Source organism: Cheilinus undulatus, linkage group 16 (genome assembly GCF_018320785.1).
Source record: "Cheilinus undulatus linkage group 16, ASM1832078v1, whole genome shotgun sequence".
NCBI lineage: Eukaryota > Metazoa > Chordata > Actinopteri > Labriformes > Labridae > Cheilinus > Cheilinus undulatus.
The window spans coordinates 21,241,519-21,269,405 of NC_054880.1; the positions used below are offsets into that span (position 1 = coordinate 21,241,519).

At 39.0% G+C, this 27,887-nt stretch overlaps 1 protein-coding gene across 2 annotated transcripts in view; it reads left to right on the forward strand.

Moving 5' to 3' along the window:
- Positions 1-27,887, forward strand: part of atxn1a (ataxin 1a) — a 170,720-nt gene that overhangs the window by 20,323 nt on the left and 122,510 nt on the right. The gene's annotated exons all lie outside the window — the stretch shown is intronic.

The following is a 27,887-nucleotide window of genomic DNA, read 5'->3' on the forward strand; positions in this document are numbered from 1 at the left end:
GTTCATATGAGGCTGTATAGTTCGTTTTGCCCAACAGAGATTGCTGTCCTGTCTTTCGTTTAAAGGGAAAAAATAAGCACATATTTTGTTCATTTAGTGTTGTGAGCGCACAAGGCAATATGGTTTATATTACCCAAAGACAGCATGTTTACCATCAGGTTGACCAGCTAGTTCATACATAATGATTATACCTAGTAAACTAACTTTGAAAACTACACTAGACACACACAGGCACACCCCAACAGACACACAAACACACACACACACACACACACACACACACACACACACACAGGCACACCCCCATAGAGAGCAAATAGCTATGTGATTTGCATTTGTGTAGATAAGAGCTATGCCATTTACATATGAAACTCTACCCAGGCACAGGGACAGGAGGGGGGACCTTTTTCAGCTTGACACTGCAACTCTACGTCTGTTTCTGGCATTTTCTGGCAGTTTTCGGGGCTTGCCATGAATTCCAGTGTAAAGTTGGAACTTGTGAAGTTCCCTGGAAAGTCACAGGCCCGAGAATTCCTGGGAATCTCTCTTTTCATGCAGTGCAGCTTCAAGTAGATTGCTATGAGAACTTCCAGCCCACACTAGGCAGCAGTATATGCAATGATGCAAGGTTGCTCTTTAGCAAACACGCTGCTTGATCTGAGGTTTGGACGAACTGACCTGAACTCTACAGCCTTTCCCTTATGGCACAAGAGTTAACTGAACTCTGTGATACTGAACACTAACAGTGTTTGCCAATAACGTCCTAGTGGATTAACAGCATATTAGTGCTGGGCAATTAATCAAGTTCAATTTTATCTACTATTTTGGCTTCTCATTATCATGAAAACAAGAGAAGTGAGATTAAATGATTACTGTGCTGCCTGCAGTGTTGCACTGGTTTTGTCCGTGGTTTTGTCATGTGTGATGAATGTATCCCTGTTTGTCAGTTTTAGCTTATGGAAACTGAGAGTGGGGAATGAAATGCATGGAAAGGAGCATCGGCTGAACCCAGGCAGCACATTAGGGAGATGGATGTAACCTCTGTGTAAACTTTGGCCTGATGTCAGGTGTGCCTTGATGTTTAAAAACCTCTAGGGCAGTGTTTTTTTTAACGTTTTTTTGTGCAAGGCACACCTGAGATCAAGCCAAAATTTCAAGGCACACAGCATTCATATCCATGTCTCTTTAACATGTGGTACAGTACAGTTACTAGGTTCATAAGAGTTGTTCTGATTCCTATATCAGTGTTGGAGATATGTCAAAATGATACTGTTCAAAATGTTGGGATTTGTATCAGCAAGTACACGTTTATGAACTGATCCAATACTGTTTTGTTTGACTTTTTATACCGCTTCATTTAGCCATGCTATGTTAGTGTTATAAACTGGAAATCAATTCTCCTTCGCTGCTTGAAAACACTGCATACATGAGCTACCAATTTTAGAGCAGCGAACAAGAACCAACAAAGGAGGAATAAAGAGACCCTCTGCATCAGCAAAGTTGGTGGCATCATGACATTCATTATCCTATACTGTATTGTTAAAAACCCTTCCAGACCGATGTTGTCGTATATGTCAAGAAGTGAAATATACATTATACGTTATTAAAAGCTGAATAACTTTCGAACCATAATTCGTAGCCCCTTTTCTAGTGAGCCTCGAACTCGGGTGACTTTTCAGGGACTTTAAAGATTAAATCCACACCAGTGAACGTCTTTTTATCCATTTTTTGGATACACTTTCGATCATTTATTGCTGCTAGCTTAAATGCTAACGGAGGCTTACAGCCATATTGCTTTCCGAGAATGTTGGAGGCTGTCAACCAATGGCAGGCTGTTCTGTCGTCACGTCATGCTGCATCAAACTGTGCATGCCTAAACACGCAGGTCCTTGTGGAGCTCATAATGAGAGAGATGTGGCCATCTGTGTCATTGTTATTTTAATACTTAGAAGTTAAACTCAACTTGAAGTGTCACAGACAGGCTGCACATTATGTTTCTATTTGTTGAACCATGTTTAAGTTAGCCCGGACATCCAGAAGGATCTCGAAGTAGAGCCACTGCTCCTTCATATCAAAAGGAGCCAGTTGAGGTGGTTCGGGCATCTGATCAGGATGCCACCTAGACGCCTTCCTGGCATGTGCCACCGGGAGGCCACAAGGCAGACCCAGAACTCACTGGAGGGATAATATTATCCCATCTGGCCTGGGAGCGGTTTGGAATCCCCTCAGGAGGAGCTGGAAAATGTTGCTAGGGAGAAGGATGTCTGGGCTTATTTACTTCACCTGCTGGCACAGTGACCCGATCCCGGATAAGCGGAGGAAGATGGATGGATGGATGAATGTTTGAGTTAACTGTAGGGCTAACATAAAGATAAAACAGCACAGTCAGTCTGGAAGTTTTGTACCAGTATCAGATCAAGACCCCTGGACGATACCTAACGCTCTGGTATTGGAAAGGATTTAATAGTGTTGCAACATCTCCAGTTATGTATCCATAATAATAATTTATGGTTTTACAAATTCCTACAGCACACCAAGACAGGAAAGTCCACAACGTGCAGTTTATGTGCTGCTGTATCGCTCTTAACCGTCTGTTTTCATGGTATGGAGCTTGGGTATCTACTAGCAATAATACGGTAATTGAATGCACAATCTGCGGTGCCTTTGGTGAGACAGACTCAAAGCTCACTGTCCTCGCCCACCTTTCACCTGTTGTCCTTAACCAAGGAGTGTTTTCAGCCAAACCAGCACTTTATATGCACAATGGTACACTTTCTGTGTTCTTAAAATGTAAGATAGTGACCTAATGAGGGAGAAAAGTGACTAAAAAGAGGCACTAACCCCTGCTAATCTGGTATTAAAGTGTGGTGTATAAACTAGATTTTATGGTAATTGCATTTTATAACCAAGATCTCAGTATGTCTGGCTTTATTTAAAGCAGCCATGCAGAATATGATAAAACAACAATATATGGAATAAACTTTCCCTATTATTGATTCAGTTTCTAACAAATAAGTCAAAACTAGTCAGTGAGAACCTGATATTACCTCTATCAGACCTCATCCTGTATTTAAGAAAATGTTTCCAACAGTGCTGGTTGCTATAAATACATACATGGCTTTAAATATGGTCTGTTAAAGTAAGAGAAGCCAGCATGCATTCTTAAACGTTCCAGCTCATAGATGTTGTCATTGTGCGTGAGCATAAGGCAGGAGTTTGTTGTGAATGTGGGCTGTAAGTTTGAGTTCTGAGCAGTCGTTGCTCACAAGGGTTACAAAGTCTGAGTCAGCTGATACTATCTTGCAGCTTGGTTTATCATGCTGACTGCTTATGTTTATATTTGGTTGTCTGGGTAAGTAGTGAGGGAACTACATATGTCAGTGACACCTGTGAATAAAGCTGAAGTAGTTGCAAAATACAGTTGTCAGTTGTAATATTAAGAAAAGTTGCCAGTTCTTGGTACAAAGTAGCCTTGACATGCTTATAAAAATTGCTATTTAAGTGGGAATAGGAGCACTTTTTATCTCCTGACCTGCAACAAGCCTTTTCTTTATCAACATGACCTGCAGGCTCGCTGTACTTCATAAAAGCTTCGTTTATTAGAGACCATATGTAGGGTTGCACCTACTTTTTCTGTTTATCTAAAACTCATGTTGCAATAGACTAACTTGAATCATCAATCAAAAGTACACATCCACAATTTCGAAGAATCCCATTGCAAAATTGTTCTTTTCATTCTCAAAATCACAACATTTAAAACCCAGAGTCCTGTCTCTCACAAACGACCCGTGCTCTAATTCCCAGAAACCTATCACAATGCTGCTAAGAAGCTGCTGGATTTGCAGGTTTCTATTTGAACTTTTTGCAAAGGTCCTAAGTGTGTTTGTCAAATGCAGCACATGATTAGAGTCCACCAGTAGTAATACAGCTCAGTCCCTTCTTGTTCGGCTTTGGAGAGCAGATTTGAAGGGTTTATGTTGTGGTTGTTTACTTCTAATCTCCTAAAACTGAGGCACAGTTTCATAATGCCTCGTAAAAGTAGTAAGCTTGTGTACTGTACTTGTTTATACGATTTTCTCTTTGTAAGCTCCATGTGGCATAAAAGAAAGGTTTTGACCAGATGTGGCTGAGCTCAGACTGTCTGGTTTTCTTTGAGAATTACCTTCAGCTGCACACTCTCACAGAGATTAGTAACATGTTCTAGTGTCACTCTTTAATCTGTCACACAAAGTGAAGCTCATATGAGATAATTGTAACTCAAAAGCACACATGGGAGACTTCATTTTCTTTTAAATTCACTATGTTGGCATTTTCCACATTGTTCCTCTGCATATTAAAGCTGCTGTTTTAAATGAAATGTTTTTTACGATCATAATTTTGGTGCAAATGCAGAAGAATGGAGTTCAACCTGAGTACAACTCTGACCTGCCTTCTTTCAAATCCATGAACCCAGCAGGGGTAATTTCAGGTGCTCTGTGTCATGAAAGCTTTCCAGCCTGATTATCATCATTCATACATGACTCATGTGGGTAAAATTTCCAGACTGTTTTTTAAGAAAGGCAGAAAGAAAGAATTTTAGCTTTGAATCATGATTGTTATAGTTTGTTTTAGACATATACTGGAGTATCTTTGTCTTATTTCTGCTAAAAAAAATCAGATAAAAGATAAAAGATTCCATATTTGCCAACATTCTGAGGTTTCTGCCAATAAAATAGACAAATTGCTCCTTTTCCAGCCCTCAGCTGTCATATATAATGTATTCATTGATGTATACGTACAGTCATGTGCATACGTTTTAGGAATGTTGGGCACTAAGGATTCATCAAAGGGCCCCGGGTATGTCAACCTGGGGCTGGAGAGGCAGGAGAAGTATTTATGCGATATCAAAATAAATGAATAAACAAGAATAAAGACTTGGAAAAGGGATGTCAGCATTTATTACACAACAGTTTAACTTCAAATATTACAATATGTGCAAAAAAGTGCCATAGGTGAACACTAGGCTTAAAAATACATACTTACATTTTGTCTTGTGATCTGTTGAACGCTTCATTAAGAGTTCTTTGTTCTGGCCAGATTCTGCCCCTCACATCTTGGGGAATTATTTTGGGGTGATTATTTGTGAAGTGGCTCCTTATGTTAGTCATATTCCCCATCAAGTGTGCCACTGCAGTCTGGCAGTGTCTGCGTATCATTTCTTTCACCTCTTCTCCTTTCTCATTTCTTGTCACTGGAGAAACAAAATGCTTCCACACATCAGATTTAAAAGTTGCTGGAGCCTCCACAATCTCAAAAACTTTACTTTGTTCTCCCACTCTTCTATCCACACATTTGCGCTGTTAAATCAAGCCAACGAGGGTTGAAAATGGGTATGCAAGGGCTGATGGGAACTGTAGTTCCCGCTTCCCTTACCTCTGCTCCACTGATGTTGGAGAATAGTTTAGTTATTGGCAGTGGCACTCATTCTACATCATATGTTCTGGTTCTGTGATTGGTCTGTAATGAATGTGACAGAATGTTCATCCAGTTACACTCTTTTATTTATTATTTATTATATTTATTATATCGATTATTCCCTCACCCCCTAGTCCATATGACATGTCAAATTACAAGTAAATATTTTAAATCTGAAATCCTTTTCAGTAGATACATTTTTCACGTCAACAATAGAAAAACAGTAGCTGGCTGTAATTAAGAGAGTAGCCAGCTGTTTGGCTGAGAGATGGTGCTTATGGAAAGTCCTGCATTACATTAAACCATTTACAGAACAGGGGAAAAAATCTTTGCATGCAATAAAAAGTTTTTTTGAGAAACCAGAGGAATATTTTATTCAGTGAAAAAAGACTTGAATTTTGTAACACGTAGCTTTAAGTTTATGTTGGTTTATTAAATATTCAGTGTAATTCAGACTTCCATACTTTAAGGGCCAGGTCAATGTCAGATACTTTCAATGCCATTAGCTCTTAAATCTAAAGCAAAAATAATGAAAGTGATAAACATTAAAAAGCAGTTAATTTTTCTCCTGCTCCACTTCTTGTACTAATGCCAGTCCTACAGCTTTGAGATTTTCTAAGTCAATTCATCTTGATCTTTGAGCAAACTGCATCATAAATACTTCACTAACCAGAAAAAGCATCATGACCACTGATTCAACTTGACTGAAACTTTTGATTTCCCTGGATATTTTATTAATCCTTTAAAATAATCCTCAACTTTTCACTAAGACTAAAACTTATTTGTGTAAGCATTCTTAAGATAGTAACTATACAGCGAAGGCAGAATCTGCTTAAAGCTCAACTTTAATTGAAAATGTGAATAGTACTTGATATAAACAGATATTATGGATCTGTTTTACACTTAAATCTAGCAGTTTTTGGTCTTTCACTCGTCCATATAGAGAAATGCGATGTCTAATATTTGGACTGGTACTAGAAAAAGTTCAAAACAGCATGAAAGTAATTGCTGGGGGGGGGGGGCACTATTCAATTTAGAATTAGAAAATCATCTCTTGTCTGTCCAGCACCAAAAACAGGTTGGCTCTGTTGCTCTCCTCTTCCCTGCTGCTTCATCAGGGGAATCACTCAATTATTGAACCATTGCTGTGTGGGCTGTGAGTGTGTGCGTGTGAATATTCACACACTTTTTGGACATAGAGCCTGTGGATGCTTGTATGTGTGTGTGCTGGGTGGGCTAGAAAGGAATAGCAGTAATTTCACTGGAGCTAAAATGTGCTCCTGCCCCACTTTCACTCTTTTAATCATGTATAGACACTCAGGGCACTCCTGCGTATGTGTGTAGTCATGTTAATCCCAGAGAGTGAGAGGGAGTGAGAGAGGTACAGTATGTGTCAGAGGAGATTGCACTTAGAACTCCCTGACTCCCGGGAGATCCTGAGAGTGAGTGTTTGTGTGCACATGGGCTTTCCAGTTCCTATGTCTTCTCTTCCACACGGAGGGGCAGAATTCACAAAGACGCTGTCCTCATGTAAACTTTGGTTTGTACCTTTCTGTGTTTGCAGGGATTTATTGGATCAAACTTTGTTTGTTAGGCCCCTATGATGTTAAAAAAGGCAGAATATAGCAGTGCTGAGCTATTAACAGTTTAAATTTCCATTTAAAGTTTCTACAATCTTGAAAACAAGATAGTCAAGATTAAATGATTATGGTACTGTGCGCTGGGTTGTGCTGGTTTTGTCTTGTGTTAAAACAACTACAAATTTGATCATGACGTGTGTGCTTTTGTTTGATTCCACATTTTTTATAGACCCTTGTAGCTGTTTGCCATTATGTTTCTCTTCCCTTTAACTGTTACACTCCCATTCTGACAAGCTGCCTCAAGCTACTGCTTTATGTACTTACACAGAAAAGAGATGTATATCAGAATGTACAGTTACAGTACAGGTGGGCAACAAGCCTCAGCTTGCCTGGTCCCTGTGTGAGACAAGGAGCACCTTATTGTATTATGTTGATGTATAATCTATTCATGTGTAGTGTGTTATACTGTATGTTACTGAAGATGGATATTCTGGCAGTTGATTCCTGATAGTTCTTTTATCCTGGAGCGGAGGAATCAGAGCAAAAGAAGTCCTACTCTACATTTACAGTTTTACTGTCTCAATAATGGCCTGAGGAACAACAAAGTGCTTGTTATTACCATGCACCTTGAGAATTTAAAAACAATAGAGTTAAAATTACACACTAGCATTTATATCCAAGATGTATCAAGCAAATCAATTTTAGTAATAGTCCCAAGTCAGTTTTTCGTATTTGCACACAAAATTAACGTCAGCAGGTGGTTATTGGGAGCCACAGGTGTTACGGCTGGTCTGCTGTTGGTGGCTGGTGTTTTGTTTTCATTACATGGACTAAGATAACTGTGCAGAGCAATTAATTAGCATTGCATTCAAATTAAAAAGCAAAAAAGGCACATTTGAGCTTACATTGCATTTATCAACTCAACTGAGATAGAAGATCTTCAGTGAACTCTTTTCCTCAAATTTTGACAGGACTGATAGTGACTGGAATGATTTTGAGTGTCTGAACAGTCATTTGTTTTTAAATGTTTAAAGAAGTCACACAATTTTCTATTAGTTTTTTATTATTACTCCCATCAGACTATTGCTGTGGCACAACTAAATGCAAATTAGAACAGAAGTGGAGAGGCGCTAAGAAACTAATTCATCATCTCTTAACTTACTTACTTAGTAAATGATCATTTAAACAGCTTACTTTGTTTGACAATTTTTAATGGAATAGTTTAAGTTAAGAATAGCGCAATCCAAACTAAATCTGTTAATGGCAATAGTCATTATGTGCTAACATCAAGCTAATCAACTAAGACATGCACTCTGGTCAGATGCTGTAATTTACAGCCAAAGGATTTGATAACAGAAATCAAGAAACAAGCTGTTTTTATATTACTGTTTGAAAATAGAAAATAAAACAGGGGAAACACCTGCCCTTGGCGCTTTCAAGCAGTTTAAATTAAACTGGGAATTAAAAAAAAAATGCACTGAATGAACTGATTTTTTGGTTTCAGTTTCCTGTTTTGTTTTCTTTCTCTTTTTTCATTTTCCAAAAGCATTGAAAAAATGCGAAACAGTTTGTTTTTTATCCTATTGTTTTATGTTCAGATAAATAAAGGAAGAGCAAAGCGAGACACACTGGTGATGCAACATTCTTTTTTATGAAACACCTGCAACATGTAACACATACAGGGAAGAAAGGAATGTTACATCAGCAGTTCTCTCTTCTTCCTTTTTTGATCAGAACTAAAAAAAAAAATCAGATATAAAATGAACTATTTCACATTCTTTCAAATCTTTCTGGGAAACAAATAAAGAGAAACAGAAAACACAAAACAGGAAATTGAAAAGAGGTATTGTTCATTTTTTTGTTTTCTGTTTTTTGATTCCCAATTTGACATGAACTGCCTGAGCTTGTTTTTTGATTTTGAATTCATCACTTCAAATTAAAATACACTGGCTGTGGAATACGCTGACCCTGGTCCAGCTGTAGTTTATATTAATGTAGTGCAGTTAGGATTTATACTCATCACACATGGATTGTTTAGTCTGCTCTTTTCCATCATAACACTGAGGTGTGTTTAAAAGGCTCATGTAGGTAAAGGAAGCTCTGTGATTATTTGTATGAAGCGTGCAAATGAGCGGAGTTATTCCCACTTACTCAAGGAATTGCCACTTAGTTGGGAATGATAACCTCGCTTAAATTACCATCCCTTTTTGACTCTGACAACACAAATGATGCTGTTTTTTTATGGTATTGTAGTGTGGGGCGATAGAGAGATGCCAATCAAAGATGTCAGTCATAATCAGAGCACTGTCAGTTTAAAAATGAGTGCCAATCAAGTTTTGTAAGCCACTCCTACACAAAGTTGAGACAAACAGATCAGTGGTGGAGAAAATAAATGGTCATTTTACTTTCAGAACCACACTGTTTAGCTCTTTAGAGTAGTTAGTTTAAGTGTTTCTTAGTTTTGAACTTTATAGAATTCCCTCCTTGAGGAAAGTATAAAGTTATAGTATATGGGGCTTTAAGGACAGGGGGTTACTACTTCAAGAAGCGTAACTTGCATTGGACCTTCTGTTTAATCACTTGTTAGAAGAGTCATGGGAATGAAGAACTGAAATAAGCTAAACAACCTTGAATTGAACTGACTTAATTGACATAATTAGTTCATCCCTGTTTGTCATCTTTCACATCAGTCTGCACTGAGGTGCCTGCATTCTCTCTTGGCTCTCTGTGTGTATCTGCAGGCATAGGAGAGGTCACAGTAGGCGTGTTTGAGCTGGGACAGCAGCGCTGTACATCTCCAGCCTGTCAGGTATCGACAGCACAGCTCACTATGGAATGCTAACAGGCAGGCAGGGTGTGGCTACGCTGTGTTAGCAGCTCTGACCCTGTGACCTTGGTTATATAACTGCTTGTCAGTGTTTAGTAGGAGCGAGAGATAACAATGTTTTATGATGTGTCATGAGGCTGAAATAATGTCGGACGAAAACAGAAGTCACAAGAAGCTAATATGCAGAATTCCTCTCTGAGTGATCTGAGTCAGAATTTCTTGAGGGGCAAAGCTTTTCTTTGCTTATTTTTTGATGATTTTGCAGATTTAGATACCTTCTTTTGTGTGCTGCATTCATTTTTTTTTCCAGAGCTGACATCTGCACAGCACAGAAACACACCTACACACACATATGTGCACAAAATTCTGCAGACAGCACTAGCAGTCAAGGTTAAACAAAGATAACCAGACTTTATTTGGGTTAAGGGCAGTGCAGCAAGTTGGAAGTGAGCCATGGCCTGACACACACACACATACAAATAGTACACACACCTGTCAGTGTTGGCGTCCGCCCAGTCCTCTTTCTCGTAGTCTTTGTGTTCCTTTGTCCTCTCTGTCGTGGTCATCAGACTTTGTAGCAGGATCTCCAGGGACAGCTGGTGGGCCAGTGTGAGCACCTGCACCTCATGCATTTCAGTGTGGGTGTGTGTGTGTGTGTGCATCAGTGGGGTTGGGAGGGGATACCTGCAGTGATCTGGCTAGATGTCTGTGTGTGTGTTTAGTGTGTTATTGTGCGTGCATATGAGCACCTGTGCTGCCAGCAGGAAGCTGCCACAGCCGTGGAGCTTCATGACGTATGCTGGTGACTTCCTAAGGTCATGATGTGAACCCCATAATAACTATTATCTTCCTTTAGTCAAACCATGTCAGTGACAAAGGAGGAAATTAGATGACTGGAATATATTTCTATCATGCACCAGGCTTGAGGTTGACTTTTGCTCCCTAAATAGCAAGACAAGAGCAAGACAGACATGCACAAATGAAGTGAAGCATATTAATGCAAGGGGCACAGCTGTTAAATGTAGGGGCGCTACTTGATGGGATGTAGGTGCAAGATAAGGACAAATATGTACAACAAAGAGCCAACTTTAAGTTAACTTGATGTTATTGTAGTAACTCAGAATTGTTACCATCAAAGAGGTTTTCCAGCTGTTTCTGCATGTGTCTTGTGAGTGATTTCACCAGCGTTTCTGTGCTCATTGCAGCCACAAAAGTCTGGTTTTGCAGCAGATTAAAAAAATGCAGTTCAAGTTGATTTTTGAAGGCCTTTTTGAGTTTTATTTCAGTAGCGTCACAGGAGCAAGAAAATTTACAATCAGCTTGATTCCATTGTTTTTTTGTTCTCGTGTCCTAACAGCCATCAAGCAATTCTGCGTGAAGCAGTGCACCATTTTTACTCTGACATGCTGCTTCTATTTTCATTCCTGTCACTCTGTAGACATGGACAAAGAACCAGGAAGGAGGGAGATCGACAAGGCAGTAGGAGTGTCCTGAAGGGAGATTTTCTTCTATTTTCTCACTCAGCAGGGCTTGTTAGCTTATTTTGCTAAGTGTTGACACTGGTGCATTAATAATATCCATGTATACGACTGAAACGTTAAGCTTTGTCTTGCATTCAGACACTTTATTGGGGCCAAAATCCTTGTCAATGCAAAGTCCACACTTGTATTTTTCCACCTTCAAAGTGAAAGTTACAGATTTTACACTAACTGAAACTGACGTAACAAAAAAATTAATATGTAACAGTTGCGGTATGGACAGCAAGCGTTGCAATTTGAATATAATGTCTAATGCTCCCAAGCTCTTTGGAAACTGTAACCCTCTTAAAAATAGTCCAAGATTACGTAAATTCTACTCTCAAATATGCATATTTGCATATTTGCAAAATTGCAAGGCTGACAAAATTTGCAACCATTGGTTGTATTTGCATTAATAGTTGTGATAGGGAGAGTTGGATTTCCAGTAGGGATTGACAAACTAACCTGCACTTTGGTTGAATTAAAGCTACAACATTGTTTTTAATTGAATTTGGTTAAAATAATGCTTGGTTGCAGGTTTGGCTCAGTGAGTTGAGCAGGTGCGCATAAACAGATGCTGTAGTCTCTGACGCACTGGTCGTGGGGTTGATTGCAGGTCTGGGTGTGGTTTAGTGCATGTCTTCCCACCACTCTCTATCCCCATAAAGGCAAAAAACAAACAAACAAAAAAAAAAAAAAACAGTGTTTGATTATTGCATATCATAAGTAACTAGAAATGCACTCGGAGAGCGCAGACCTTCGCCATTAGCCCTACCTCCCAATAGTACAGAATCCTTTAAAAAATTTCTGGATCCAGATGCTGATCCGGATCACTCCCAAAAGTCTAATCAGTTCTTTCTTATGCCATTTCTGACATTTCCTGAAAATTTCATCAAAATCCGTCCATAACCTTTTGAGTTACGTTCCTAACAAACTAACAAACAAACCCTGCCGATCACATAACCTCCTTGGCGGAGGTAATTACACTGATTGCTCCTTTAAATGAAAGTATGTCGGAAAGTGCCTGCTGATTTGTATTATTTTTTAAAGATGAAATAATTCTGAATCTAATATCCAATCAGGGTAAGTTTGCTAGTTTCTTGCCAATCACAGCTTCTTTGTCCAAACAAGCATCCTCCTTCTTTGTGACTTCTGTCAGCAGCTCCCTGTCATTCTTCGCCTCAGTGGTGCTGACACCACAGTGGCTGTGCAGTACACACCAGTTGCTACTCTTTAACCTTCTTGGGATGTGTATGGATCAGCTGTCAGTGTTATGGTCTTCGGAGTCCAACATTACTGAGTTGAATAGACAGTTTCAGAGACAACTGTTGGCATGTAGGCTTTGCATGCTATTCAGTGGGAGGGGCTTATTAGAGTGATGCAAGGCAGCAGAGGGAGAGGTGGGGGAGTTTTTGGGTTGGACTGATGTTGCCTTGTTCCTCTTTTATCATTTTTTGTCATATTTTGACTTGTTTGAATGGGATATCAGTGAGCCTACATTTCTGGGCTTATCACAGATTAGAATTGGTAATTTGTTGAAACTTTATTACAGTAAAGAGAGTGATTTTTGTGGAGCAGTTTTCTAGTTTATTCAGCACAGCACATTCTGACTTCATTGATTTCAGTTCACTCACTTTGTGCAGCTCATGTAGCAGAGCAACACAGCTCTGAACACACTCGTCTGCACTTAATTGCTTAGTATATTAATGTTACATTTATATATAAAGACAGTTTTCTGATTACAAGTGGATGAGTTGTATTAAGATTGTGTCCTTTTTTCATTCCATCTCATAAATGTACTATACAGCAAGATCATTTGTCTGATTTGTAGTAAAAATATCTCATTACACTCAGTAGAGGCCACATTAGCCTGGAAGTCCAGGCAGACTTCTTATTCGTAGATATTGCAAGCAAACAATACAGTCTGGATAGCTTGTAATAAGTTAGAATATCTGCCAGTACAGCAAATAATTTTTCATATGGACGACTTGTGGGCGTCGCCAGCTTGCAGTGACCGCCATTACTGTGGTGTCTAGCTGACTGTGGCAACAGCATTTGTAAACGAATTAGATATTAAAGAGCTGCCAGTAAAGGATTCTCCATCAGGTGCTCATTACTTTAGTGTTAATTAATAAGGATTGAATGAAACTGCAAATATTAATACCAATTATAAGTAGTGCATGAGACCGATGTCCAATATTTGGAATCAATATACATTTGTTACAACAAACAAGCTGTACTTAATGTGAAAAAAGTAAAACTGCGTTCTTTAAAAATTCTTCACAAATAAACAATTTAGTCACTCCGTCAACATGAGAAACCACTGTGAAACACCATGGAAGCAGGAAACAGGAAGTGATGTGGTTCACTCCCTGTGCAAGTGACACAAAGATCAATGTTGATTGGTTGGTAGTTGTGTGACATCATCCAAGTCACACAGTGTTGTGGGCATGACATTGGGCGAGATTTTAGTGACTGAAACAAAACCAGAGAGAAAGACACGCCTGGCATAGGGCCTTATGATTTCTGCATTAACGGAATCGCAGACGGAATTGCGGAATTGGCCAATGAAAATGGAATTTACAATGTAACGTGGAAATTGAATGAATTTGACTGAAATGCTGTGTTTTTAAGAAAGACAAATGTAGGCTGTATCCTGGAATAGGTTCTGGGGGAAGACTAAAGCCGGGCACAATTTGTGCCTCACTTCACAAACACTCACCCCGCCCCCTCCTATAATAACAACATGTCAAAGCAGCTGTTTGAAACACGGGCAAACATCACGTAGCTCAACACGGGGCAGAACTGTGCGACATAATGTTGCACCTTCAAGAAACCTCAATGACCAGACTGATAATCAGTCTGCCCCTGATAACTAACAGTGTACACATGGTTTATTTATGCTGCATTTGATCACAGACTAGTAACACTGACGGATGTATTTTTAATAACTGCTGATAATGTATGTATTTTAATTTTTTGCTTGGGTACCTGTTTTTAAACCTTCATGTGCAGCTGTTACTTGACTATGTTAACTTGCTAAAGGAAGAATGTCTTATAAGAGATTGTTTTATGAATTGCCAGGAGATTAATGATTTTAATGCCATCTAAAGATCATTCAGAAAGGCCAAAATAAATTCTTCATCCTAATTTAGGGTGAGTGAAGGTGTTTAAAGTGTCTGCTCTCATACAGGAGACTCTTCCTGACATAAAAGCTTTTGTACTCTAAACTTTATGTTTTTTTTTCCAGTTTGTCAAGACTGTTTAACTTTGCAAAGCAGATGGATACCCCTGTTTCCATGTTTCTGAACCTGTGTGAACTGTATGGGCCTGATTAGAAAGTGACAGGACCAATCAGCAACAAGGGCAGTACTTTTGGGCGCGGCAGAGTTGTGATGTAAGCAAGCAGTAACAAGAGGCCGGTGCAGATATGGCGGGAGACATTAGCGTGGATGCTGCTAAAGCACCAGTTTTATCAGAACTTGACAACATTTCTTCATTAAAAGAAGAACAAAGAACAGCAGTGAGTTGTTTTCTTTTCAAAAACGACAAAAGTCGAGTACTGACATGTCTACAGTCGCCATGGTTTCCCGTTATGCAGTTCTCTATGGATTTACTCCTCGGTCGTGGCTACATGACGTATTCTGTTGCTCTGATTGGCCTGTAAAGATGTGGCAGAATGTTCATCCAATCACCCTCTGAGTTTTTCAAAGCCTCTGCCCTTTCCCGAACACTGTGCATGAGAGGTTTTCCAGATGGATGTGTGAAACAAATCCATCTGGCGTTGTCAGGTTAATGAACAGCTGAAAACTCCACAGGCTCCCTTTGTTGTCCCTTGAATTAAATGATAAATGTTCACCTGAAACAACACCACATTCAAAGCTGCTTGGAACTTCTTTTTTAGAAGACTTCTTTTTATGTCTTAAAAGGAGATTTTTACTCTGGACTTGTCATGTAAATGTAGCTCACATAAATGTAACAGGATATTTTAGCTTAGTATTTTGTTTAATTCACTAAGATTTGAGTTTTTGCAGTCTATCAGCTGCTGTACTATTAGTCACTGAGTTTTTGTGTCATTTTGGTATGATGTCCTTTATCCCTTTTTACAAAGCCACATACATGTGGGACAGGTGTTCCTGGAGTTAAGGAGACTGCATACACTTGACACACTCCTGTACCAAACACAGCATGTAAACTACTGAGCTATCCAGCCACATTAAAATTAATCACTCACTTTTCAAACTCGTGTTAGGGTTAACAACCCATGTTAACTGTGTCAGCATATAAAATAATCGTGAAGTAAGCCAGCACTTTTAAAAGAAGAAACTTCAAGGCTACTGCCTTCAGGTCTTATTAGGAGAAATTAGCATTTTCTTCTTCAAAGTTAATCTTTGAGCCAATAGCTTTGTGTTTGACCCACTTTTTACTAATCACCACTAATCACCTATCCCTTAACTTGATCCAAAATACATGTCTGTGGTTTTTCCTTTGGTTTTTCCCTTGGTTTTGCTTTTCTGCAAGACTCTACATCAGTTTACCACTCTGGCTGCAGGATATTTTCCAATGAACATTGACTTTGACTTTTACAAGCAATTAAGCCATCAGAGGGAAACAGCTTTTTTTTTTCGCCACAGCTAAAAGCCTGACAGACAAGTAAAAGGGCACAGGTTGACTTGTCGTCAACGCTCTTTGACAGGAACGAGACTGTGGGGGCGAGTGAGACTAAAAGTTTGTGTCAAGGAGTAAAATGAGGTCTGATGAAACCTGCTCTTACAGGAGCAGCTTGTAGGCGCTCGCTCTAATATGATGGAGAAACGTCTGTAATCCGGCCATTGTACCTGTTGTCTGCTGCACTGTCAGATTAGAGCGCAGGCCTGTCACTGAGGGACGCTTTACTATCCATTAATACCTCACACATGCAATTGATACGTAGTATACTTCTTAATTCCATTCTTTGTCTTTCTCTGCATTTGAAAGAAATTGAAGCATGCTGCATGTGAATGTTTTGAGGATTTTAAACTTTTCATCACCACCAAAAGATCAAAAGCAGTACATTATTACTATGCATGCGTGGGCTGCATATATGTGTTTTGATTGTTTGAAAAAATTAAGTTAAGCTTCTAAGATATGTGTATGCATGTGTTCCCTGAAGGCCCCCCTCCCAGCATATTCCCCTTATTGAGATCTTAGGGGGCCGATCAAAGACGGGCTCCCAGCATCTCTCGCTTCTCCGGGCCCACTGAGCTAACACTGCTCGACTGAGAGTGCTGAGTAACTCCCTCAGGTGGCAGACACAGTGCTCTGATGTTCAGCGGTAGTGTAACCACATATGTGTTCACCAGTAAATACTGCACATTCAGAAGAATGATGAAGGAATGTCTTCATGTGTCTTTTTTTCCTCCTATTTTCACACACTTATCCTCCCTTCAGCACAGCTTGGAGAGTGAGCTCTGCTCTGTATTTCATCCCCCTTTGCTCACATGCCTGTCACGTGTCACTGGGCTGTTGTTGTGTTGTGTTTTGATGGGTTGCCCTGGAGAATACCAGTATTACAGAGTAAGGATGAGGACAAAGAGGGAGGAGAGGAAAAAAGAGGGAGAGATGTTGGTTTTCATTTATACCTCGCTCACTCTTTATTAAATTCTCTGCTTGAATGGCAGCTGTTGTTTCTCTGGAGACTGAGGCACAACCACTTGATGCTTTCACACTTTCACAAAACTTCTTGGTGTTTTGGGGGTGAACTGCATGTGTGAATGCAAACAGTCAAATTATGCACACTGACTTCAGCTGAAATATTTCTTGCCAGCCTCCTATATATATAATAAGAAGCAACCAGGGCACAGCTACATGTGCATGCAACTGCTACCATCTCTTTGGATGCAATGAAACTGCTACAGTCTGTTCTTCTTCTGGTATTTTTTCATGCTGTTGATATTTTAAATGACAGGAAGCATTGGTTTACTGGCAAATGGTAGATATGGGGTAGTATAGCATACTCTGTTGCTTCTTCTGCTGCAGCTTTGTCCACCTTTTTCATCATATCTCTTTTTTTGAGGACCCCACCTCAGAGGGATTGTCTCCCTTGTGAGGGACATTTGTTAAAAAACATTTTCAGAGGTAGTCTTCCAGAGGTCAGAGGTAGTCTTCCAGACATTTTTCAAAAAATGTCCAGAAGTGTATCTAGCAGTTGTCCCAATATATCAGAACTTTGATGCTTTAAAATAAAACAATTGATGCCTGTTTCAGCATAAGGGCAACATGATTTGGAAAGGTACACACCTCTCTATAGAAGGCCTTACCTCTAACATTGCATATCAGAGCAAAAACTGAGCCTTGAGGTCAAAGGAACTGCCTGCAGAGCTCAGAGAAGGGTTGTTGCAAGGCACAGATCTGGGGAAGGCTACCAACATTTTATAGCTCCACTGAAGGTTCCCAAAAAGATGTTTGGCACAACCAGGACTCTCCCAAGTGCAGGTCACAGGCCTAACTGGGCCGTAGGAAGCGAGGCGACCAGGAACCTGATGTTTGCTCTGACTGCACTCCAATGATCCTGTGTGGAGATGGGACAAAGTTCCAGGAGGACAACCAATCATTGGGTGAGAGGCAGGGTACATCCTGGACTGGTCGCCAGTCAATTGCCGGGCAGACATACAGAGACAAACAACCAGGCACACTAACACTCACACCTACGGCCAATTTTAGAGTCACCAATTAACCATGAACATGTTTTTGGTGGTGGGAGGAAGCCAGAGTACTCGGAGAGAACCCATGCGTGCACAGAGAGAACATGCAAACTCCACTCAGAAAGGCCCTGACTGGGAAGCGAACCAAGGACCTTCTTGCTGTGAGGCAACAGCGCTAACCCCTGCTCCACTGTGCAGCCCTTCCTCTAAATCATTACCGATAATCCAGAAGTGTATGCAGTAAATTGACTCTCTGCAATTAGTTTTTGTATTTATTTCATGTAAGACTTTTAATGGTCTTCAATCTCAAAGCTGCCATCAGACCACAGGTTGGGGCATAAACAAACATTTTTAGGGATCAGGAGACATCGCTGTCTTCTTCTATGCTGTTTTTTTTTTTGTCTGGAACAGACTCTAACATTACAGTGTGCATCTTGACAAGTAGCTAAAAAGACTCATGAAAACCGGTAAATTGGAGCAGAGACAGAACAGGCAGAAATACTTTCATCCTCTGCAGTAATCAAACTAAATTTTGAACCTTCCTTCATGTCTCCAACTCTCCCTGCTCTAAATATTTATCTGAATATTTAAATCTCAAAACTTCTGTACACTATAGCAATGAAAGCAGGATATTGAAAATATATCAGAGTATAGATACCATACCACTCCGCAAAATTCTGGAAATTTTCACTGGAGTAGTTCATGGGTGAAAGGATAATGAATTAGCCTAACTTTTTTCTGAAGTTGTAAAATTCCATGTAAAGCAAAAAGAATACCTGAATCAAACAGCTATTTTTATCTGTTTGATGCATGGATTTAACCGTGTGGCTGCAGGAAGTGCTGAATTAACAGCCCCTCATTTGGAGGCCTATGACTGGCGAGAGAGAGAGAGAGAAAAGGAGAGAGAGAGAAACAGAGAGAGTATGAGCCTCTGTTGCAGTCTCCCTGTGCAGACAGCAGATTGGCCATGATGTCTCAATCCTGAGTTTTTATCTTCATTTATCTCTCCATGTTATCTCTTGTGTGTACACAGTGTCAGAGTGTCAGTGTCTATTTTAGCTGCTCCACTATCTGTGCTATCTGGGTTGCCTGGCATGCTGCTGCATTGTGCGTGTAAGCGCACAGCATGAATAGAAGCAGACGTGTGTGTTCACCAGCAGGAAAAAGCATGATCATCAAGTACACAGAAGCAAATTTGGTCAGCTTTTAAGAGAAGTAAACTTTGACCTGCAGTGACAGTGTTTAGGGGTTAGTGAGAGAGTTGCATAACCAGGAGGGAGTTCATGTTTCTCTGTGTTTCATTGTATGTGTTAGTCTCATTTTCTCTCTTTTCCATTCATTTTCCATCTCTATCCCTTTTCATTTATACAAACATTATATACAAACCAGACTGGCAAATTACAAAGATGTTATTTAAAAATGAGACCACTGAGAGAAGTGCAGAAGTTGACAGTTTTTGCATGTTGTGACTATTTCAGAGTACAGTATGTGAAGTTTCACACTAAAAAGACTACAACTATGTTACGTATATCGGTATATATCCAGTATCATGCATCTCTTATTAAAATTCTTTCTTGTTGTCATTCAAGTGTGGCTCTGGTGTCAGTAAATGATAAACTATTTAATTCCAGTCACTCATTCAGTTTTTCTCAGTATGAGCCTCAGTCATGGGAGACAAGGTAAATCACCAGTGGCAACAACAGTGAGCCATCCGCCATAACACCGCTTTGCCCTGTACAGACAGACAGAACAGGCTACTGATGTCTCCAGTGGTGCCCATGCTAACCCAACCCAACCTCTTTGGAATGAATTTTTCTGGTACTTGGGGGGATTGTGGACAGGCCAGGGGCACATATTTTTGTTAGAAAAGCCTGAAAAGGGGATTTTTGCATAATATGTCCCCTTTAAGTCCACAGGGTGGTGCCAAAAAGAAAACAAAACAGAAAAGTTTCTAGATGGAGCTTTAATATCTCATTTATTTTTTACATTAAGTTGAGGGAGTTAACATAGGGGGGTTTCTGTGTGCCTAAACAGTCTGTTCTTATCCAGGTAGTTGCTTGTCATGTTGTTTGCTGCCTGCCGTACAATCCAAGAACTTTGCAGAGCTGTTTTTTTCCTCAGTGCTTGGATGCCAACACTCATGACGCATTTTAAACCAGAATAACAGCTTGTTTGTTTGTTTGCTTGAGTGTATCATTTGCAGAATAGCCAGAGTTTCAGTGGAATTCCCTTCTGAAGCCAGTCGCCTTCTGGTGCTTTTTTTGTCCATTCCTTTTATTCGACGGTTAATTATTTTTTTTTTCATCTGCGTTCAAAGATACAAAGAAAGAACAAAGGCAGCATAAGGAAGGACAAGCTCTGGGAGCCAAACAAGCCCACAAGGGAGCATGGAGTGCCCTCACTGTCTCATGAGAAAAATTTTGATTTAATTACAGTTAGAGTTGCAAAAACCAATATATGCTCACAAATACAGAAGCTTATCTGAAGTGTCTGACAGTAATCTATGAATATAACAAGGATACTCTTAGAAATGCTGAAAAACTTTATATAACATGCTGCTAATAAAAAGAGTCAAGTTTCTTGTGTTCCTGCCTCAGTAGTAGCGCTGTGGATTCTGTGTCAATGGTAACAGAAGCATTAGCTAGACAAGCTAGGTCAGGGTGTAATCCTGCAAGAGATACTGCTCTGCTTCTCATTTCACACACACCAGACACACACACACATGCACTGCACACACCACCTACGGCTCTGTGCTTTTTGTCGACAGCTGTGCTTGCTGTGTCACTGAGTGTGTGTGGGTGCTAGTGTGACAGAGAGACAGCAGGCGGGGGACCAATAGTAAAACAGATTGAAAGGGGCAGGGCTCGGTTTCATAGGTACACACACTCAGGCTGTCAGTACTATTGAGTGCATTGTGTGACAGACAGGGAACTGAATCCTATGCTGCTGAATAGGAGGAAAAACCTTGCAGTGCATGTGTGCCTTTGTGTGAATGCAGGTATTTATTGTGCATTTACAAATTTTCGATGACATGGATAAACAAGATGAGCCCAGGTGAAAGAGCATTCTGTCACTGATCTGAATCTGAAGCCATTCAAAAGAGACACTGATTTATGGAAATTTTTAAATCATACTAACTGATAGGCTAGATGATATATTGTATTTCTGTTAAGATGCAATGTGGGCATGTGCACTAGACACATCGCAAGGAGGTGTGATATTCAGGTGACCTGGTAACTGTCACGCAACCGCTTCTGTGTTTTTGGATTTTGGCCAAAACCACACACTTTCTCATTTCTGTGACAAACTTGCATGAAAGTCTGCCTTAGATCGTCATCAGAAGCAAGAGAAGTGAGCTCTGAGCAGCGGAGTCAGACTACAGGTGCTGCTGCTGCCGTAACCATACTGGTATGACCCTTCAGGCAGACTCTTAGTCGTGCGAGGTGAGTTGATTTCTCTACAAATGACACCTCGTCCCAGTGCTCAACAGTCTGTTTAAGGCACACATGTGCCGGCTGTTTATTTTACAGCTGGAATGCATTTGCAGCAGCATGACAGTCATGGCAGCTTGACCCTGTGAGCATACAGTTAACTTTTAGTTGTACTCATGCCAGCTAAAATAAGTCTGAATGTTAGAAATGGTTTAAGACATTTAAGGAGTGGTGAGTTTTTGAAGAAACGAGTCTCTCCATCTACCTACTCTATTTCTACTGATCCTCATCCTCCATCTGTGCATCAGAGCTGAGTCAGAGGGCTGCATAGTGTGATATTTAGCATCTGAAAATTACATAATGACCTGTTACAGAAAAATGTTTAATTTTTTATTTTTGTAAATACAATAAATGTAAATACTATATTTATCTGATTCTATTTTTTAATTCAAAAATTGCAATTTATTTGTTAAGAGAAAAAGTATTGCGGTGTCTTTTTTTTTTTCAAATATTGTTCTGCCCTACTGACTGTTATAAAAACAAATATTGTAAATCTTTACTGACCACACATTTTGATGTGATTACCCTGTCATTGATTTGATTTGATATATTATTAATCCATTTTTATAAATGTAGAGTATTGCCAGCATGACATAAGCGCTGGCAGATACTAGGTTTAAAAGTTGATCACAGGTATTTGCTGGTATTTGCATATATTAACATATCAGCTGATTTTACTGCTTATATTGGCTGTTTATATCAGCCTATTTTGGATGCAAATAATGGATACTTTTATGTTGAAGTGGGTGGCATTTTAGGCAGAATCAACAGGCATACGCCAGCTAAAATCTTTGTCTTTGTTCATCTCTAAACTTTAGATTGTGTTTTACGGACAACATTTATATATCGATATGGGTATCAGATTGAATTAAATTGGAAATATCAGAATATCAGATATCAGCAAAATCCAATAGCTTGCATCCCTAGTCATAATGGGTTGTATCTAGGACTGAATGATAACTAATTTTAGAACCAGGATTTAGATGTGCACATGCATAATTGTCACCTGTAGGACATGTGATGTTAGTTACTTGACCAGAAGCCGACTGCTAGCCACTTCTGTGTTGTTTAATGACAATCAATAATTCAACTTTTCTTGTTTCTAGCAATACTTTAGAGCAGGGATAATCAGCTTTATTTGGATTTTCAAGCAAACTAAAATAAATAAGTTGGTTTAATTAACGTATTGTTTGAATATCATACTTCCTTACATAAATAGATACACTTTTCCCATGAATTCAGCCTTATGAACTGTCATTTTCACCTTTACTGCAGCCATCTAAAAGGAGGTGATTGGGATGTTCCATCCATCCATGACCAATACTGCTTATCCCATCCAGGGGGGTCCAGGGGGCTGGACCGATCCCTACAATCATTTCAATAATTGTAGGGGTTTTAAAGTTTTAAAAAGGTGCAGGGGTTTTAAAAATATACCATCACTGCTTTGGGGTAAAATTTAATCTGATATAATCTTCACTAATCAAAGAACTAACCATGGTGTATGTAAATCTGTGTGTCTCCTGCAAAAGGAGAAAACATCCAAGCTACAGCTGCTACCATCACAGATACACCCGCATGACACTGGAGGCAGACACTCAAGTTATTTGAGGCCCATCATGTAGGCTGAACGTAACGTCATCAGAAATGGCTGAGGTCCAGTAACTGCAACAGTAACAAGCAACACGTTTGTAAAGTTTAACCTATGAAGAAAAAGTGTTACAACAGAAAAAATAATTTAGTAAACCCCCACTGGCATTAGTATCAGCTATCGACTAAACTGTTATTTGAAACGTCTCAATGTGTTGTTCCACTTGCTCTCCCATCACTTTTCCTCCTCCATATTTCATAGTTGCTGTCAGAGGTGTGACGGCGGTAACACAGGCTTAGATTTAAAAATCAGAAAGTGGCTTAAAAACCAATAAATGAAAATGTATTATTTTTTTGTTTACTCACTTAATGTACAGAAAATGCACTTCTAGTATAGCTTATTTTTTTAAATAAACAAAAATAACTTTATAACTTATAGAATAATAAAGAAAATATGGCAGTATTTTACATTATTTGAAGCCGTTGTGGTTTTATTACATTTTTAGGTTACTTCACTGCTACTTTTTCATCAATGAAAACAGATGATCTTATAATATGAGCTCCCTTTTTATTACTTAGAAAGTGCTTTAAAAATCAATGATAACATACTATTTTTTACATTCTTATAAAAAATGTGAATACAGGCAGAAAATCTTGCAGCAGTGCCATTAAGCAATCACTGATTGTGTTGGCAGAATTATCTATGTCCACATTGTGATGCCTTGTCAAAATGATCAAGTGCTGAAAATGTTTTTGGACAGATGAATTTGGGGGTGGTTAATTTTTTTTCCAACAACTTTTCTGTGCTTTTCTAGATGTGTGGCTCTACATTTCTTTTCTTTTTGTTATCCTCTAATAGTCTGTCGGCTTGGTTTTTCAGTGCTTTGCTTATTCAGAGACTTATGAAGAGATCCCTATTTTCTATTAACATACAAAATTCTCAATACGCGTCTTCATTATCCTTGGTGCAAACTCTCACAGCCTTTTTTCCCACAGAGTTCTGGTGGGAAAGTTTCACTATGCTGGTGCTATGCAGGAGACAGGTATGTTTACTATGCTAATAGAGCTATAAATCTACCATTACAGAGCATACTGTCACTTATTATAATACTTTTAAGCTTTAGTGTAAATATTAGAGCTTTTAAATCTCTATGTGGTGTAAGAATCTTGTTTTTTTGCAGCTATTGCTTAAACATGTAAATTACAAGAACAACAAACAGTAATGACTTAATATAACCCATGTGTAACTGAGAGTTAACAAAGCATGGACAAAGAAGCAAATCAAAAACTCAGTACATAAGCTGAAGAACACAACAACACCGCTAGACACAGCAAGAGAATACAAAGGTAAAATCAATATGAAGTTATATGGAGAGGACTAAAGATGTAACAATGTAAAGATGCAGCGGAGCAGAAATATATAAAAAAAAGGCAGAAGCAATATAAAAACACTGAAAATAAATGAAAAGGAAGAGAAAAACACTCAACGAAAGTTCAAAAGTTCAAGAAATGAACAATATAAGGAAATAAATCAATCTAGTTATAAAAGCAGCGAGAATAATAAAAATAAAAGAAAAAGACAAATGGAAGAAATTGAAAATCTGACAAACACAAGCTGAAAACTGAAACCTGGAATGGTGTTAATTTTTGGAGTTTGTTTAAATATTCTTGCTCATGTTTCTTTGCATATACCCTAATTCAAATAAATATTTTTATTTATTTATTTCCATTTGTGACTTAAGTAATAGATTGGAATACATACCAACGAATAGTTTTGTGTTTTTTATTTGTGCTGGGTGATTAAACATGTTTCAATTTTAATCACAATTTTGGCTCCCAACAATCAAAGAAACAGACATGCTGTTATACTAGTTTATCCATAGGTTTTGCCATGTGGTGAATGTTTCAGTGTTTGTTGTGATATTTTGGTTATAAAATTTCAGTTCAGTCAGGACCACTTTCAAGAAACACACGATTTGAAACACGAGATTTGTAGCTTTAAATCTCGTAGCAATTATAAATTAGCACTTATGCTGTTTTTTATGTTTGGCAGTGTCCCTGTTCTTCCTTCCACAAGCCTATGTGGAAAGCATTAAGCAGGAACAGCACTCTTTTCTGCTCTTCCTATGCTGATAAGGAAAGCCAGAATGAAGGAGGAGCTGGGGTGGAGGGTTGCAAGAGCAGTTAGTAGAGAGCAACAGAGCATAGGCAGGCAGGCTTGAGTGTGATTAGATAATAGCTTAAAGTGAATCAGCGGGCAGTCAGCTGATAAGGGCTTGCGTGAGATCAGCTGATCTCATTTATGGCAGTGTTTGACTCCGTGGCCTGCCTGGACTGATGCTATACTCTCAGTTTCTCTATAACAGGTGACCATATTATGACCAGAGGTTCCTTGTCAAGCCTCACTCTCATTTGTTGCTAGAATCTCTATTTCTAATTATTTTAAATGCTGAAGAAAGCAGCAAGTAGAGAGTTTGTTTGACCAAGTATTTCACAAATTTCAGTATACCATGGCCCAGTTTGAGACTTGAAAATCCCCAGGTGCCCACCAAAACCACACATTCTTGGTGATGGACAAAGTTTCTTCCCACTCACAGTCTACAGGTCAGTGCTATATTCTTGTCTTTTACCTTGAGGAAGGAAAAGTTGCCTCGGTATTTCAAAGGCAGACCACTCATGCCTGAATGCTCATCACCCATAGTGTATGTATACTGAATATGATACTCTTTGTCCCAAGATGCCACTGTGCTAGCAGTAATATAACTCTCGCTGTTGAGTTGGATGTCAGTAAACCATAGTCTCAGACAATTTTGGGCTTTTTATGTAAAGCAATGATCTAGTGGTTTCTAGTGGTTTAAAATTTTTGTAATTGTGACTGAAATTAAAAAATAATGACTGTAGATTCACTAGGAGTTCCTGTTCTTCAAACAGAATTTAAGTTAGATTAATATGTTTCTAAGTGAATGATTTCCCCCAAGACTGGTAATGATGAATAAAAGTCTGCTCTGAAGTTAGATAAGTGTCATTTCAACCAGCTAATACACACAGAAAAAAAAAAGTATGACATAATCATAGAGTATGTCATTAATCCAGAAGCTCTGTATGAATATTTGTTTATTGTCATGTTGGCATTGTGAAATACTTTATTTATATATTTTTATGTTTGTGTTGGACAGGCTTGACGTGCCTGCCTGCTCCTGTGGGTTTGTGTTTTTTTTTTTTACAAAGTCAGTTAACAAGAAAAAGGGGTCTTTTAGTATCAGTTTCTCTCCCTGGGGCCTTGTTGTCACATGAACAGCTGACCTGATTTTTTTGTTGCCACGGCGATGCCTTGTTTCAGGGTTTAATGCTCTGCTCTGCCTCATGACCTTGGGACATGTCTTTGTCACTATGGCAACAGCCTCCGGGGTTACTGTAAATGAGGAAAACAACAAGCACTTTTCTCTGTGGTTGCACATTAAATTACTGACTTTAGTACAGTTTGTCTTTTTTTACCCAGGAACTCTGCAGCATGACCATGAAGTCAGACTCACAGCTGGGTGATACCTGATAGTAAAGTTTTCTCCTCTTGGTTTGGGATTATGTGATTAGGAAGTGCTGTAGCTGTAAACTAAAGTTTGGGCTGTGATGTTAGACTTCAAAATACTGTTTATTTCCTTGAAGGATTTATGCAAAGTAGAAAAGAATAAGTTGCAAACAATGATGCTTATGAAGTTTGATATATTGAAGCTCCTATAATGATTATGTGTTATTGAAATTAGTTGTTACAGACCATTAGACCATTAAAGGCAAACTGGACTAAAATCAGCAATAATCTATTTCTATAGAAGTATTTTTGAGGCCTTAAATATCTGGTGGATGTCACATAGCAGATTATGATGGGTAGATAATAGCTAGCTTTAGCTGACAGCAACGAAATTGTGTCAAAGCATGGCCATTATACCCAGTTCAGTCAGAACCACTCAGTAAAGAAACACAAATAATTTGCAGTTATTCATAATTCAGTTTCATTTGCAGCAATTACAAAATATTTATCACTGTTGGTGGAGGGTTGCAAAAGAAGGAGCAGCAAAGGGAAGGCATGCCAGAGCAGCCTAAATATGGCGGTGTCAGCGCATTTAGCCAATAGGCAGCGCGAATCAGCTGACCATCAGTTGATGAGGGCTTGGGTTAGATTAGCTCATCTTCATGAAATGGCAGCGCTTGACACTGTGGCCTGCCTGAACTAGCGCTACGCTTGATTTGGTAAAATTCATGCATTCCAATAAGAAAAAGTTGCTTGTTTATTGAAAATGTTTTGTTTAGTTTATTTTTTTTTTGCGGTCAGTTCAGACTAGTATTCTATGCTCATTTTGCAATAACGATTAAATTGTGATTTGTTAGCACTAATGCTATCAGTAATCTCAATTTGACAACAGTCCCTCAAACTAAAACAAACCGTATCACTTCCCCTCCTTCAGTGCTCCAACCAACTCCAGCTTTTTGTAGGCCAGTAGTTGATTCAGTTCTTGTTTCTGAGTAAAATAAAAACAAGGCAAAGGAAGTGCAATCCATTCAGTATAAACACAGAGCTGAGAGCAAAACATTTGGATAGATGTTATTCAGTGATACTTTTTAAGATGTACTGTAGTTTATAGCAGCAGCTATGTTAAATGTTTGAAATTACGTGTTTAAGAAATTAAATTGGGGTGTTTTTTTGTCATTTTTAATTGTTACCAATACTTTTTAAAGAAAAATCATTACCTGCC